Source organism: Eumetopias jubatus, unplaced genomic scaffold, assembly GCF_037043125.1.
Source record: "Eumetopias jubatus isolate StellerSeaLion01/CBP00866 unplaced genomic scaffold, mEumJub1_p1.0 scaffold_7, whole genome shotgun sequence".
In the NCBI taxonomy this organism is placed as follows: domain Eukaryota; kingdom Metazoa; phylum Chordata; class Mammalia; order Carnivora; family Otariidae; genus Eumetopias; species Eumetopias jubatus.
Window position 1 is genome coordinate 127,229,352 of NW_028274813.1, and position 13,415 is coordinate 127,242,766.

Genomic DNA, 13,415 nt, shown 5'->3' on the forward strand with positions numbered 1-13,415 from the left:
CCCCAAAACCCCCACAGGAATTAAGCAAGGACAATTCACATTTAAAGGACTACAGAAAAGAAACATGCAACACAGTTCACTGAATCATTTCACCCAGGTCCTTCCCTGACCATCCTGAACCCTGTCTTTCCTTCAGTACACATAATTCCATTCCTTTGCATTAAGCAGATGTACACCCAAAAAAACATGCTTAATATAAGCTAATCTGGGCACAGAGCAAGGGGACTGAGGTAAGATGTTTCCTACACTGCATGGTGCAATACCTGCATTTTTCTCACTGAAGACTTACTCCTTATCACCCACCCTGAACACTTCTGTACTGCTAAAATGAACTTAAACTGGTTTTTCAACTTCCAGTATAGATTAAACATGAACTAATTAACTGTAAAACACTTTGAATATGTGAAAGTGTGTGTAAATGTTAATTATTAATGTTGATCCACAAAACTCCTGCATGTGAAGTAAAATACAATTTTACTGGTTAAGTTTCTGCTACTTTCAAGGCACAAATATGGAAGTCCAGCATGTTTTTAAGAATTCTAGGAAAATTCTAAGAGCAAACCACAATGATTTTCTATTTACAACATGAACAAGCTGGAATTTTAAGCTGGTTATTCTGGATATAATTATATCAGTTTTAAAAAAAAAAAAGTGACTTACGGCATATATAATAAAACCAGAGTATGTTTATAGTCACAAAGTCCTGGATGAAAATTCTAGTTCATTGACCTGAAAAGGGCAAAGTAAAATCTCTGAGTCCCCATTTTTTCATCAAAAAAAGTTCAGGGAGAGGGAATAATACCTATCTTATGGGGTTCTTGTAAGGAATTAAGAGAATATAAAGGAACGCACAATACATAGGTAGTATGCAAAAGCTTCGTCTTTCTTTTAGTGACTTCACTTTTTTAGAAAACACCTCTTAGGAACTAGCCTGCCTCAAAAGATCTTTCTAGACTGCAGAAGTTCTTTAAAAACACACTACCCCCAGCTCCAGGCACACATACAGCACCACTTTAGCAGGAGGGCCGAGGCAAAAGCTTCGGTCATTCCTGTCCACTGACCCATATAGATCCTTAATCCTCCAACAGAGAAAGCACCTCGACCAGGCCCCAAAGGCCTCATGTGACCAAATGAACAATTAGAACTCTAGTTCTCAACTCTTGTTGCCACATTTTTTTCCTAAATAATTCCCAAACTGCAAGGTCGCATCCAGAGATCCTTTGTATTCTGAGCCCAGCCATGCTGTGCACAAAGTACCTAAGAGGCAAAAAAAAAACAAAAAACATTTTCTTCCAGCTTCTAAAAGGTAATGTCCATGCAATGCCACAATGGGCCTACCTTCTCCCACTCCAGAAACACACCTACTTTACACAAAGCAGAACTCAACCAGCAAGACCAGGTAGGTGGATTTATTTACAGATACCATTCAAACAATACTGAGTGTTTTTAGAAGTGATTCACGAATTACAGAAAATGCCAAATTTGCAAAAAGCCCCTGACATATCTACCCCCTTTAGCAGTTATCACCTGAGAAAAGGAATACTTCTAAAAAACTAAGTTAATGCTGATAGTATAATTCAGATTTTAAAAATATGTATCATGCTCAGTTCAATTTATCTCAAGGGATCTACCCAGCAAATTTCAAGTGCTGAATAATGTCCCCTTTGAACAAGATGGTGCCACATCTAGCCAGGTGGGGAGAACATGTGCTAACAATTTTCCAAGGAGCTGTTATGAACCCATATCAAAACCACCAACTACTCTCTTACCTGATGGCCCCCTGTGATCAAGGGCTCAACTTTTCAAGACAACAGACCACAAAGACCCAGCTATGGGAAGAAGCAGGGTTTAGCAACCACAAACAAATGAAATTCATCTACCCAGAAGCTCACCAACTGAGCAGGACTCTCCAAAAACACTAACTCCCTTTATTAAAAATAAGACTAGGGCGCCTGGCTGGCTCAGTCGGTAGTGTGTGCGACTCTTGACCTCAGGGTTGTGCGTTTGAGCCCCACATGGGGGGCAGTATTTACTTAAAAAAAAAAAAAATATATATATATATATGTTCCAGAACATTTAGAAGAAATACCTCTACCTATCATCTCCTTGAAAACAATTTGCAATAGCTTCCTTCCAGACTCTTGTATTATGTATATGAGAAATGTACAAATGACAGCCCTGCATCACATTAAAAATCACAGCTATCCTCAGAGATTGGAAATGTACAATAGATTTCACTAATATTTTTCTCATGCTCAGAGAACAGTTTTCACCATGTTTACAGTCCTAACTGACTTGGATTTAATAGGCAAGGTACTGTTTAGGTCACTACCTTCTTTCTTCACTCATTGGTAGCCCCCCTAGATATACCGTTGTTGTTGTTGTTTACCACTGTCATTATTGTTACTAGCTACCATGCCATGTGACCCTGCCATGTGCCAGGAGTTTATATATCCCTAATACTCACAATAACCACCCCCCCTTCTCTATCTATGGGTCTCTAATTCTTATATCCAGTGCAAACTTCATTCCCAAACTCCAGATTTGCATATCCAATTACTTATGGATATCTTCACTTAAAATCTCACAGATCTCAAACTTAGCACATCCGAGAAAAGAGAAATAACAATTTCCTCCTCTCGACAAACTCACTCACATCTCCCCCCACCCTCTCAGGAAGCCACAGCACCATTCACCCAGTTGTTCAAGGAAAACACCTGGGAATCATCCTGGATTGCTTTCTTCCCTTCAAAACCTTGTTTCAATGCATAAATAATCGTATCAGTTCTCTCTTCAAAATGTATACTGCTTCCAACCACTTCTCACCACTTTCACTGCTGCTACCCTACCCCAAGCTACCATCCTTTCTCCAGTGAACTACTGCACAATTCCTGGTCGCCCTGTTTCCACTCCTGTGCCCTACACGCACAATGAAACTTTTAAAACCGAAATCAGCTCTTGTTATTCCTTCCTCAAACCTTTCAGTGGCTTCTCATCATCCTTAAAAGCCCATGTGATGTGGCCTCTGCCTCCTACGCATTATCTCCTATGGCTCCCCTTCCTTGCCCCATTCCGGCCACACCAACCTCCTTGTTCGTACTCCCACCTCCAGCTCTTCATCCTTGATGTTCCTTCTGCCTGGAACACCCAGGGATCTTCAGGTGGCTTGCTCCTTCACTTCCTTCAGGTCTTTGCTCAAATCTCATCTCCTCCAGAAGATCTTGTTGGACCACACCAATTTCTGCTAATACTCTTCATATTCTTCCTAAAACCATGACTCCCAGACATCCACAAAACTGTTCTTTTTTTTAAAAGATTTTATTTATTTGAGAGACAAAGACAGCGAGAGAGAGCATGAGCAGGGAGGAGAGGGCAGGGAGCCCAACACGGGGCTCAATCCCAGGACCCCGGGATCATGAACTGAGCCGAAGGCAGATGCTTAACTGCCTGAACCACCCAGGTGCCACCATCACTTATTTATCTCTTCCCCTTACCAGAATGTCAGCTCCTTGATGGCACCAACTGCCTCTTATTTGCCAATGAATCCCCACCTGGAACAGGAACTTACATACAGAAGGCACCCAAATGTGAATAAATTAACAAACACTACAAGGGATGTTACATGCCCATTTTACAAATGAGAAAACTGAGCTACCTAAAGCCACATAGCAAATAAGTTGCCAAATGCATCTGAAAGAACCAGTACTCTTCCACTGACTGAGGGCCATAAAACTGAATTATACATATACACTAAAGAACAAAAATGTAAAAGAATGCATTTCTGTATGAAAGTATCAGACCACACTGATTTTTCTTTCTGTTCATCACTAGAGCATTTCACACCTTTGATTAATCTTATGTATGCACTGTGTATGTCCCTCCTCACCTGGAAGACAATCTACTTTTCTGTATTCCCCACCAGGTAAGGGCTGAGCTACAGACAGCAGACCTTTAAGAAATGTTTCTTTGATATTTATACCCCCCAGTATTTGAAGAATCCTATAACAAGACTTTCAGCCCCACCAATAAAGTATACTCTTCAAAGAGACTTCAGTTTCCAAACATGATGGAGTAACTGGATCCAGACTTATCCTGCCAACACCCCCTCCAACAACTAGAAAAACAGACAAAATATATAAGGCAACATCTCTTAGACACTGGACAACAGGAGCAAAGGACTGCAATCCCTAACAGAAGGGAACAGGGATGAGCCCCACAACCAGCTTTCTCGGCCTGGAGGCACTCTGGAGCATGGTGCAATGAGGACAATCCTGAGCAAAGCATGGCAATCTTGTCAAGTTGAGAAGTAAGACCTGAAAGTTTGGGAAGGCTAAGGAATCTCAAAACTCAGGAGAGAGAAGCCTCCTTGAGTCTGATATTGAATAGTAAGCTATACATGCATACTGAAAAATCTATCGGGGCAGGCAAAGAATGACCCAAGAACTATAAGCTAAATAATCCCAGAGTTGGCACAGGGCTGTCAGACATTCATATTCTGACCAATCAGAGCAGAGAACATCCAACTCTTCAATGGAAACTAGAAGGTTCATGATTAATTAATGGAGTGAAACAGCCTTAGAGTAAAAGCTCCTCTAGACCAATCCTACAAAGTTCAGAAATTATCCTAAGAAGTATCACGCAAATAACTTAACCTGCAAAAACAAAATCCAATCCTCTTTAAAGCAGTGCCTCTGATAGTAGGGATGATTTCTATCCCCTGCCAGGGGACTTTCAGTATGTCTGGAGGCAATTTTGGTTATCACAACTGGCATCTAGTGGGCGAGGAATAACGCTAAACATCCTACAAAGGACAGGACAGCCCCCAAACAGAGAATTACCTGGCCCAAAATGTAAGACCAAGGTCGAGAAATCCTGCTTTAAAAGAGCAAAATCCAGCAATCAACAACTTAAAATTCACCATTTCCAGAACCCAAGAAAAAATTACTAGACATGCAAAGAAGAAAACTTGACCCAAAATAAAAATCAGTCCACAGAAACAGACATAATGGGATTAACAGAAACCTTAACTATTATGAGTATTATACATACAGTCAAGAATTTTTTAATGAATACAAATAGAAGACAAATGGAAGAAATAAAAAAATTCAGTAGCAAATTGAATCCAACAAGGTATGAAGAAAACATCATGACCAACCCAGGATTATCACAAAAATACAAGGCTAGTTCAAAGTTCCAAAATCAGACATCATTCAACAGAGTAAAGAAGAAAAAAATACAAGATCGTCCCAAAAGAGGCAGAGAAAGCCTTTGGCAACATTCACTAACCATTCATGATAAAAACTCTCAGCAAACTAGAAACAGGAAAGAACTTCAACTTGATAAAGGACACATACAAAAACAAAATACAAATACAGGCATACCTCATTTTATTGCACTTCACAGATACTGCATTGTTTACAAATTGAAGGTTGTGGCAACCGTGCATCAAGCAAGTCTCTCAGAGCCACTTTTCCAACAGCATTTGCTTCACTTTGTGTCTCTGTGTCATATTTTGGTAAATCTTGCAGTAGTATTTCAAACTTGTGCATTGTGACTATATTTATGATTATATGTGATTAGTGATTACAAATCACTGAAAGCTCAGATGATGGTCAGCATCTTTTAGCAATAAAGTATTTTTAATTAAGGTATATACTTTTTTAAAAACAGAATGCTTTTACACACTTAATAGACTACAATATAAACATAGCTTTCACATGTAATAGAAACCCAAAAAATTAATTTGACTCGCTTTACTGTCATACTCACTTTATTGCAGTGGTCTGGAATTGAACCCTCATTCTCTGTAGAGTATGCCTGTAACATCCTATTTATGGTGAAACACTGAATGTTTTCTGCTCCCTAACATGAGGAAAGAATGTCCACTTTTAAAATGCCTATTCAGCAAACTGGGGGTCCTAGCCAATTCAATAAAGAAATAAAAAACATACAGACTGCAAAGGAAGAAATCAAACTACCTATATTTGCTGTTGACACTACTATCTATGTAGAAAATCTCAAAGAATCTACAAAAAGGCTTCTAGAACCAAAACTGAGTCTAGCAAGGTTGTAATACAAGGTTGGCATATGAAATTCTACCCTATTTCTATATACTAGCAATGAACAACTGGAAATTGAAATCTTAGAAGCATCATTTACAACAGCACCAAAAAACATGGTACATGCATAAATCTTACAAAATATATGCAAGATCCAGTTACCGGAAACTACAAAACACAAATGAAAATATCAAAAACAGTCCTGGGATATACCATGTTCATGGCTCAGTATCATTAAGATGTCAATTCTCCCAATTTACAAATTCAATGCAATGCCAATCAAAAATCCCAGCAGGATTACAGAGATCAACAAGCTGATTCTAAAATGTTCCTGGAAAGGCAAAGCAACTAGAATACTCAAAAACATTTCTGAAAAAGTAACACAACTACAGAAACCACATTACCTGATTTCAAGACTTACTATAAACCTACAATAATCCACAGTGTGGTAATGGTGAAATGAAAGACTCAGATCAATGTAACAGAAGACAGATTCCAGAAATAGACCCACAGGTATATGATCAATTGACTTTCCTCAAAGGTAATACAATAAAGAAAGTCTTTTCAAAAACCGGGTTGGGGGCACTTGGGTGGCTGTCGGTTAAGCATCCAACTCTCGATTTCAGCTGAGGTCATGATCTCAGGGTCATGAGATGGAGTCCCATATGGGGCTCCGTGCAAAGTGGGGAGGTAGTCTGATTCCCTCTCAGGGGGACTCCCTCTGACCCTCATTCCCTCTCATTCCCTCATTCCCTCTCCCTCTGACCCTTCCTCCGCTCTCACACATGCTTTCTCAAACAAAATAAAATCCTTTAAAAAAAAATTGCTGGAACTACTGCTTATCTAAAAGCAAAAAAATAAATCTCAACCCATACCTTGAACCATTTAGAAAAATTAACTCAAAGTGAATCATAAACCTAAATGTAAAATTTTAAACTATAAAACTTCTGGGAGAAAATACAGGGAAAGTCTTTTTGTTTAGGTCAGGCAAAGATTTCTCAGATATTACAACAAAAACATGATCCATGAAAGAAAAAACAACTTCAACATTATCCAAAGTAAGAACTGCTCTTCAAAAGACATTAATAAAAAGATAAGCCACAGACTAGGAGAAAGTATTTGAAGACAATAATCATGTGTCTGATCCTAGAACATATATAGAACTCTCAGGGCGCCTGGGTGGCGCAGTTAAGCGTCCAACTCTTGGTTTTGGCTCAGGTCATGATCTCAGGGTCCTGAGATCAAGCCCTGCATGGGGATCTGCACTCAGTGCGAGTCTGCTTAAGACTCTCTCACTCTGCCCCTCCCCTCCCCCTGCTCTCACGCATGCTCTCTCTCTAAAATAAATCTTTAGGGGCGCCTGGGTGGCTCAGTTGTTAAGCGTCTGCCTTCGGCTCAGGTCAGTCCTGGGATCAAGCCCCGCATCAGGCTCCCTCCTCTGCGGGAAGCCTGTTTCTCCCTCTCCCTCTCCCCCTGCTTGGGTTCCCTCTCTCGCTCTCTGTCAAATAAATAAAATCTTAAAAAAAAAAAAGAATTGTTAATTTTCTTAAATGTGACCAATGCATTTGGTTATGAGGAACACAAAAATCAGCAAACATTTTCTGTAAAAAGCCAGACAGTAAATGTGTGGCTTTGAGGGCAACTACTCTACTGTCACTGCAGCACCAAATCAGCCACAGACAAATGAGCACTGCTCTGTCCCAAAAAAACTTTATTTACAAGAGGTAGTAGGCCAGATTTGGCCTGGGGGCTACAGTTTGAGGACCCCTCATGTAGACAAAACTACAATGACAGAAAGCAGACTAGTGGTTACGTATGGTGAGGTAGGGAACGGGTGAGGGCTGAGGGGAGGAACTGGTCAGAGTTGCAAGGGAACTTTTCTGGAATGATGGAAATGCTCCGTATTTTAACTGTGCTATTATCTGCATGGATACATTTGACAAAACTCATCAAACTATATATACTTAAAATAGGCACATTTTATCATATAAATAGTATTTCAATAAACTTGATTGCTTTTATTTTTTTTTAAAGATTTTATTTATTTGACAGAGCGATCAAGAGAGCACAAGCAGGGGGAACAGGAGAGGGAGAGGGAGAGGCGGGCCCCCCACCGAGCAGGGAGCCGGATGTGGGGCTCGATCCCAGGACCCTGGGATCACAACCTGAGCTGAAGGCAGATGCCCAACCATCTGAGCCACCCAGGCGCCCCTTGATTTGTTTTAAAAATGTATTCTTGCCAGGTGATAGCATCAATATTGTGAAAAGCCTAGCCTTTGGAGCCAGATTTATCTGAGTTCAAATCTTAGTTTAATAGCTATGTGATCACTGTCAAATCACTTTGGGGGCTGTTTCCCCATACTTAAACAGCTTAATAATGCCTACCTCATAGCTTTTTTTTCACCAAAATTAAATAAGAAATGTAAGTAGGTAAGACACAGAGTAGAACATCTGGCACAGATGAGGCACACTCCCGATCTGAGTAAACCAATTAAAAACATTATTTTAGAAAATGAGTCAGTAAACATCAGACAACTATACTAGCTTCTTTTGTACTCTTGAAATATTCTGACATTCTTTGTTCGCTGTTTATTGTGGTTTAACCTGACTTCAAGAATTGGCATCGACCATCAGTTCCTGTGATTTCACAGTTACTTGGGTCTAACAGCAAGCACTGTGAACTAAAATTTCTTTAGAGTTTAGAAAAATACTCCATGACAAATGTTATAAAAGGAAAACTGAAAAGAGCCAAAGTAAAACATACCAGTTTTCCCAAGCAAGGAGAATGACAATAATTACAACATATTTTAATTATCTTTTATTAAAAAAAAAAAACCAACATAGTAGGATGTTTTCCTCTTTTCAACTAGGATTTGAATTTTATCCAAACCAGTAGCCAACCAATAAAGTTACAAAATGGTATAGCATTTATATAGTATTCTACCTTATTTCTCGCAACAGTAGTATGTAATAGGAGATGATTAATATTAAGTTTGTTTTTAGTTTACAAGGATCTTATGTTTGAGACAGATGAAGTGGCTTGCTCAAGGACACACGGTCAATAAATGGCAAAGTTTGGATGTGAAGTCAGACATGTGGCTCCATATCATGTTTTTTTTTTCAGTAGAGATCACCATCATAGAATCATCTTGGGTTCTATGAAATTCTTCACATAACTCCTACATGCTTTTCCCTAACTTGCCATCTTTAGTTGTCTAAAAGACAAATCAGTTACAGTGTGACATACCTACTTAATTCCTAACCATTCAGGAATAACTGGCCATTTTGGACGGTAGAGGCTATGGCCAAATATGGGCTTATGATATTATCAGAAGTGAAAATTCAAAAGCATGGTTTCCAAAAGAAGAGCCTAGAGTGACATAAATGGTTAATTCCTCACACTTCTTCCTTTTCCCCACCCCAATACCTACATCACAGAAACACACTGATATCCACCTTTGCCAGGCTCCTAACACAGCTCTGAAGAGGTAAAAAAGGAAAGCACACTATTGTTCCACATAAATAGTACCAGGTTGTCCATCCTCCCAGCAAGGGCTAACAAAACGGGTTATCTATTCATCTTCTATTTATTATGTCCCCATCAACCCGTAGGTGGACTTCAAGACCATAAATGGGAGGACGTATGAAGGAAATGAAATTCCTTCCACTAACATCCTCCCCCTCTCTCCTCATTTACAGCGGTAAGACAAGCTGACAATGACTCAGGAGCACTGCTTCCAAATGGACCCCTGTCCCCATCAGTAATAACCAAGTCTGCTCAAGTGCACTTAAGTATTAAGTTTAAAAGAAAAGATTATCAAAAAGTCCAAGTTTATTCATCTAGCTTTGTCAGGTATGTTTTTTCTTCAATCTGTGAGTCTGATCAGATAAAATTTTTGAAGGTTTACTATAACCCTCCATGTCTAACTTTTTACCCTCATTTTATAAGAAAACTAAAGGAAAGATGAGATTCAATATATAGAAATGTCCTGATTACAGGTTCTAGAATATATCTATTCCATTTGGTACTGTGAGTAGTGTAAACTGAACTGGTAAAACAGATTTAAATCACTGCTTCCTTCCGCAAATGGTGGCACCTTCCAAGGTGTTATCTTGAAGGGGAAGTGAGCAATTTGCTAACACAGCTGAATTGTGCTCACACTGTGTTAACCCCCAGTCCAGTTCCATCTTACATGAGTTTGAAAAATGTAGTCATAATCCCTATCAATTATTTTTCAAGACTGAAGTAAAATAAGGTACAAAAGCTGGAACTGACTAAATAACTTGGATATCCTATTACAAGTGTTGAAAACAATCCATCTCTCACCATTTCCTAAACACCATAAATGCACAGTCATACCCTACCAAGCTACTCTGCAAATTCTACTCAAACACCTGTTAAGGTCAATGAGAAGATAAGTTTTTATTAACATTCAGTTCAACTAGCTCCTTAAAAAAAAAAAAAAAAAAAATGCATTCAACTAAAGACAATTCTCAGGATTCCTTCTTTATGAAAGAAATAGCTCAGAATAACTCAGAAGCATCAGACTTTTAAAATTGCTTCAAATCACATAAAAAGGTATCAAAATTATCATCATTACAGCTACCAAGTAACAGGCACCTACTTAATGTCTGGCACACTGTTAAGTACCTCACATAGTTTCAGTTATTCCAAAGAACCCTGCAAAGTATGTTACTACACCTTTTGGTAGGACACAGAGGCTCTGAGGGACTAAGTGACCTGTTCAAGGCTCACAACTAGTCAATGGAAGAGTAGGGATCAGAACTCAAATGTACCTAGCTACAAAAAAAATGTGTATTCTTCAAAACTGTGCTACCTCCCCATTTCACAACAGAAGAACCTAGGCAGAGATGTGAAATGATTTGTCCAGCAGTCTTATTTCATCAGAAAAGGGAGAAAACTTCTAAATGAGAACCACATTTTGAAAATCCATTGGGCACTATTTAAACTTCACTTCTTTTCAAGGAGTAATTAACAGACTAAAAAAAAGAGGTTTGAAATCCTTTTAAGTAAACTAAATTTCATCACAGATCTGCCAAGTGAGCTGTCATTTGGGGCAAGTTCCCCGAGTTAGTGGTTCTATGCGCACTATCACTAGCTTAGTACAAAGCACTTCACCCATTTCAAACACATACTGCACACCTGCACTGTGTTAAGAATCCTTCCTGACAAAGAGGGGACAAAACTAAGAAATAAGGCCCATCACAGCCCTTAAAGAGTTAACAGACTAGAGGAGGAGTCCATTTATACTAAATATACGGTTATCATTAGGCAAACAGATGAAGTGTGTGAGAAATCCTAAAACAAATGTATAACATGGTATAACAGCTCAGAGAAGAAAAGGAACTGGCCTACTTGTCAGTTTTAAGTTGTGTTTGTTTACATTATGTCCCTCCCTGACAACCCTTGCAACCTCTGCCAACCTCCATCCACACAACCGTCCCATGTAGGCATGCACAACTGCACAACCAGGAAGAAAAGCTGTAAAAGCAAAAACTGTGACTCCTAAAAGTGAACTTGTTGCTGTAGTTTAAAAGTACAATGCTTAAGCCATAAAGACATTTTTCTTTAGCCTCATCAGGTGAAGAAAGTTGGTTTTTCAAAGCAAAACAAGGCCAACTGAACCAGAAAAACCCAGGAACACTTCCCCACATTACTCACTTCCGATGAGAAATCAATCCAACTGACACACAGAGTATTTCTCAAATTTTTCTTTTTAATTTAGCAGATGGCAATGGGATATAAAAACGGGTATTAACACATTCTGGTCATTCTGTTCCACTACCGACCTGACAGACACTTAAACTAGTTCCACGTGGGGGACTTAAACATCATAAGCCAAATGAACCAAATTCAGTAGAATCGAAGCCCAAACCTGACAAGGCTTGTATTTAATGCAGGCTGCAAATCTCCCAAGAGACCAAGGAATACAGGAACTAGAACAGTGATTTATCTCAGCTGATCATAACTCCTTTACAAACTCGCAAACAATCATCTTTCAAAAACTGCACGCATTTGTTCTGATCTGGACAATCCCAACAGTTTAGAAAAACAGAGTAAGATGCTTCTTCAGAAAACAAAGGGGGGGGTGTACTGAATAAGAAAAAAAGGCACACTGCTTTTTCCTTTAGTTGTATATGCCTGAGGCAATAAACTCCCAAAATAAATTCACCCAGGAGTGTAAAAGCTGAGAACACCAAAATATTGCTCAATCCAACTTTCATTGTGAATTCCTCAGTTCACAGTAACATTTAAAAACTTAAATGTGATGAAATCATTTTGCTGTAAAAACTACGTATTTCCAAAAAACAAAATGTAAAAAACCTGTCTATCCTATCTTCTGGGGAAGAAAAATTGAGGGTTTGCCCCATTTAAAAAAAAAAAAAACCTTCTCATATTGGTTGACTTTAGAAAAAAAAATATATAGTGTAAGAAAGTTAGCCAAAAAAAAAAAAAAAATGTTTTGTTTGGTCTCAAAGTATGGCTGCACTTGAACTCGGTGGAGAGCTGAGTCCGCTGCACAGTCCCAGCGCGGGTCCCCTCCGCCGGCGCGGCCCCGACCCGCGCGGCCCGGGAGCGGGCGCAGAAGGCGCCCCCCGAAGGCGGGCGCGGCCCGGAGTGTTTACCGTCCGCATCGGCCCGGGGGAGCCGCTCCCTCGCGTCCGCAGCACTTGTTCACGGAGCCCGGCAACAGGAGGGACCCCGAAGGGGCCGCGGCTCCCGGCGCCGGGGGAACCGGCCTCGCTCGAGGGGAGCCCCGCGGCCGCGCCCCCCCGCCCCCGGAGCGGCGGCGGCCCCGAAACCGGGCTGCGGGAGTGCGGAGGCGCGCCGCAGCCCGCGAGCAGACAATGAGCGAGGGGGTGACGCGGGGGGAGGAGGGGATCGGGGGCGTCCCCCACCGCCCCTTCATCCCTCGCCCGCCCCCTCCTAGCCCCGCGGCCCCGCCCCCCTCCCGGCTCCGGTCCCGGCCGCGGCCCCGAGGAGCGGCCGCAGGGGGAGAGGCCCGCGCGCCTCGCCCGCGACCCCTCCCCAAATCACAAAACTTCCCCCAACTCCGCCAACTAAGTTGCGCTCTCACCGTGCGGCGCCCGGGGCTCCCCCGCGGGCCCAGCCGGAGCAGCTCCGCACCTTCGCCGCCGAGAAGGACAATAGGCAGCCGCTCAACCGGCGGCGGCGACAGCTTGACGCAGCGGCGGCCGAGGCGACGAGCGGGCACAGCGGTCTCAGCGGAGCCCAGGAGCTTCACCGCGGCTGCTCCGGCTCCGCGCTGGCCCTCCACACAGCTCCAGCGCGCCCGCGCATGCGCCACAAGCCGCTCGGGCATGGGCGGGGCA

At 41.3% G+C, this 13,415-nt stretch overlaps 1 protein-coding gene across 2 annotated transcripts in view; it reads right to left on the reverse strand.

The window, feature by feature from the left end:
* AKAP13 (A-kinase anchoring protein 13) overlaps window positions 1-13,215 on the reverse strand; it is a 319,382-nt gene extending 306,167 nt beyond the window's left edge. Inside the window, exon 1 of one of the 2 annotated variants that reach the window (XM_088024950.1) lies at window positions 13,160-13,215. The gene's annotated coding sequence lies outside the window, so the exon portion shown is untranslated. The remainder of the gene's footprint in view (window positions 1-13,159) is intronic. The other variant, XM_088024951.1, reaches the window with a different exon arrangement.
* Between the last annotated feature and the right edge of the window lie 200 nt (window positions 13,216-13,415).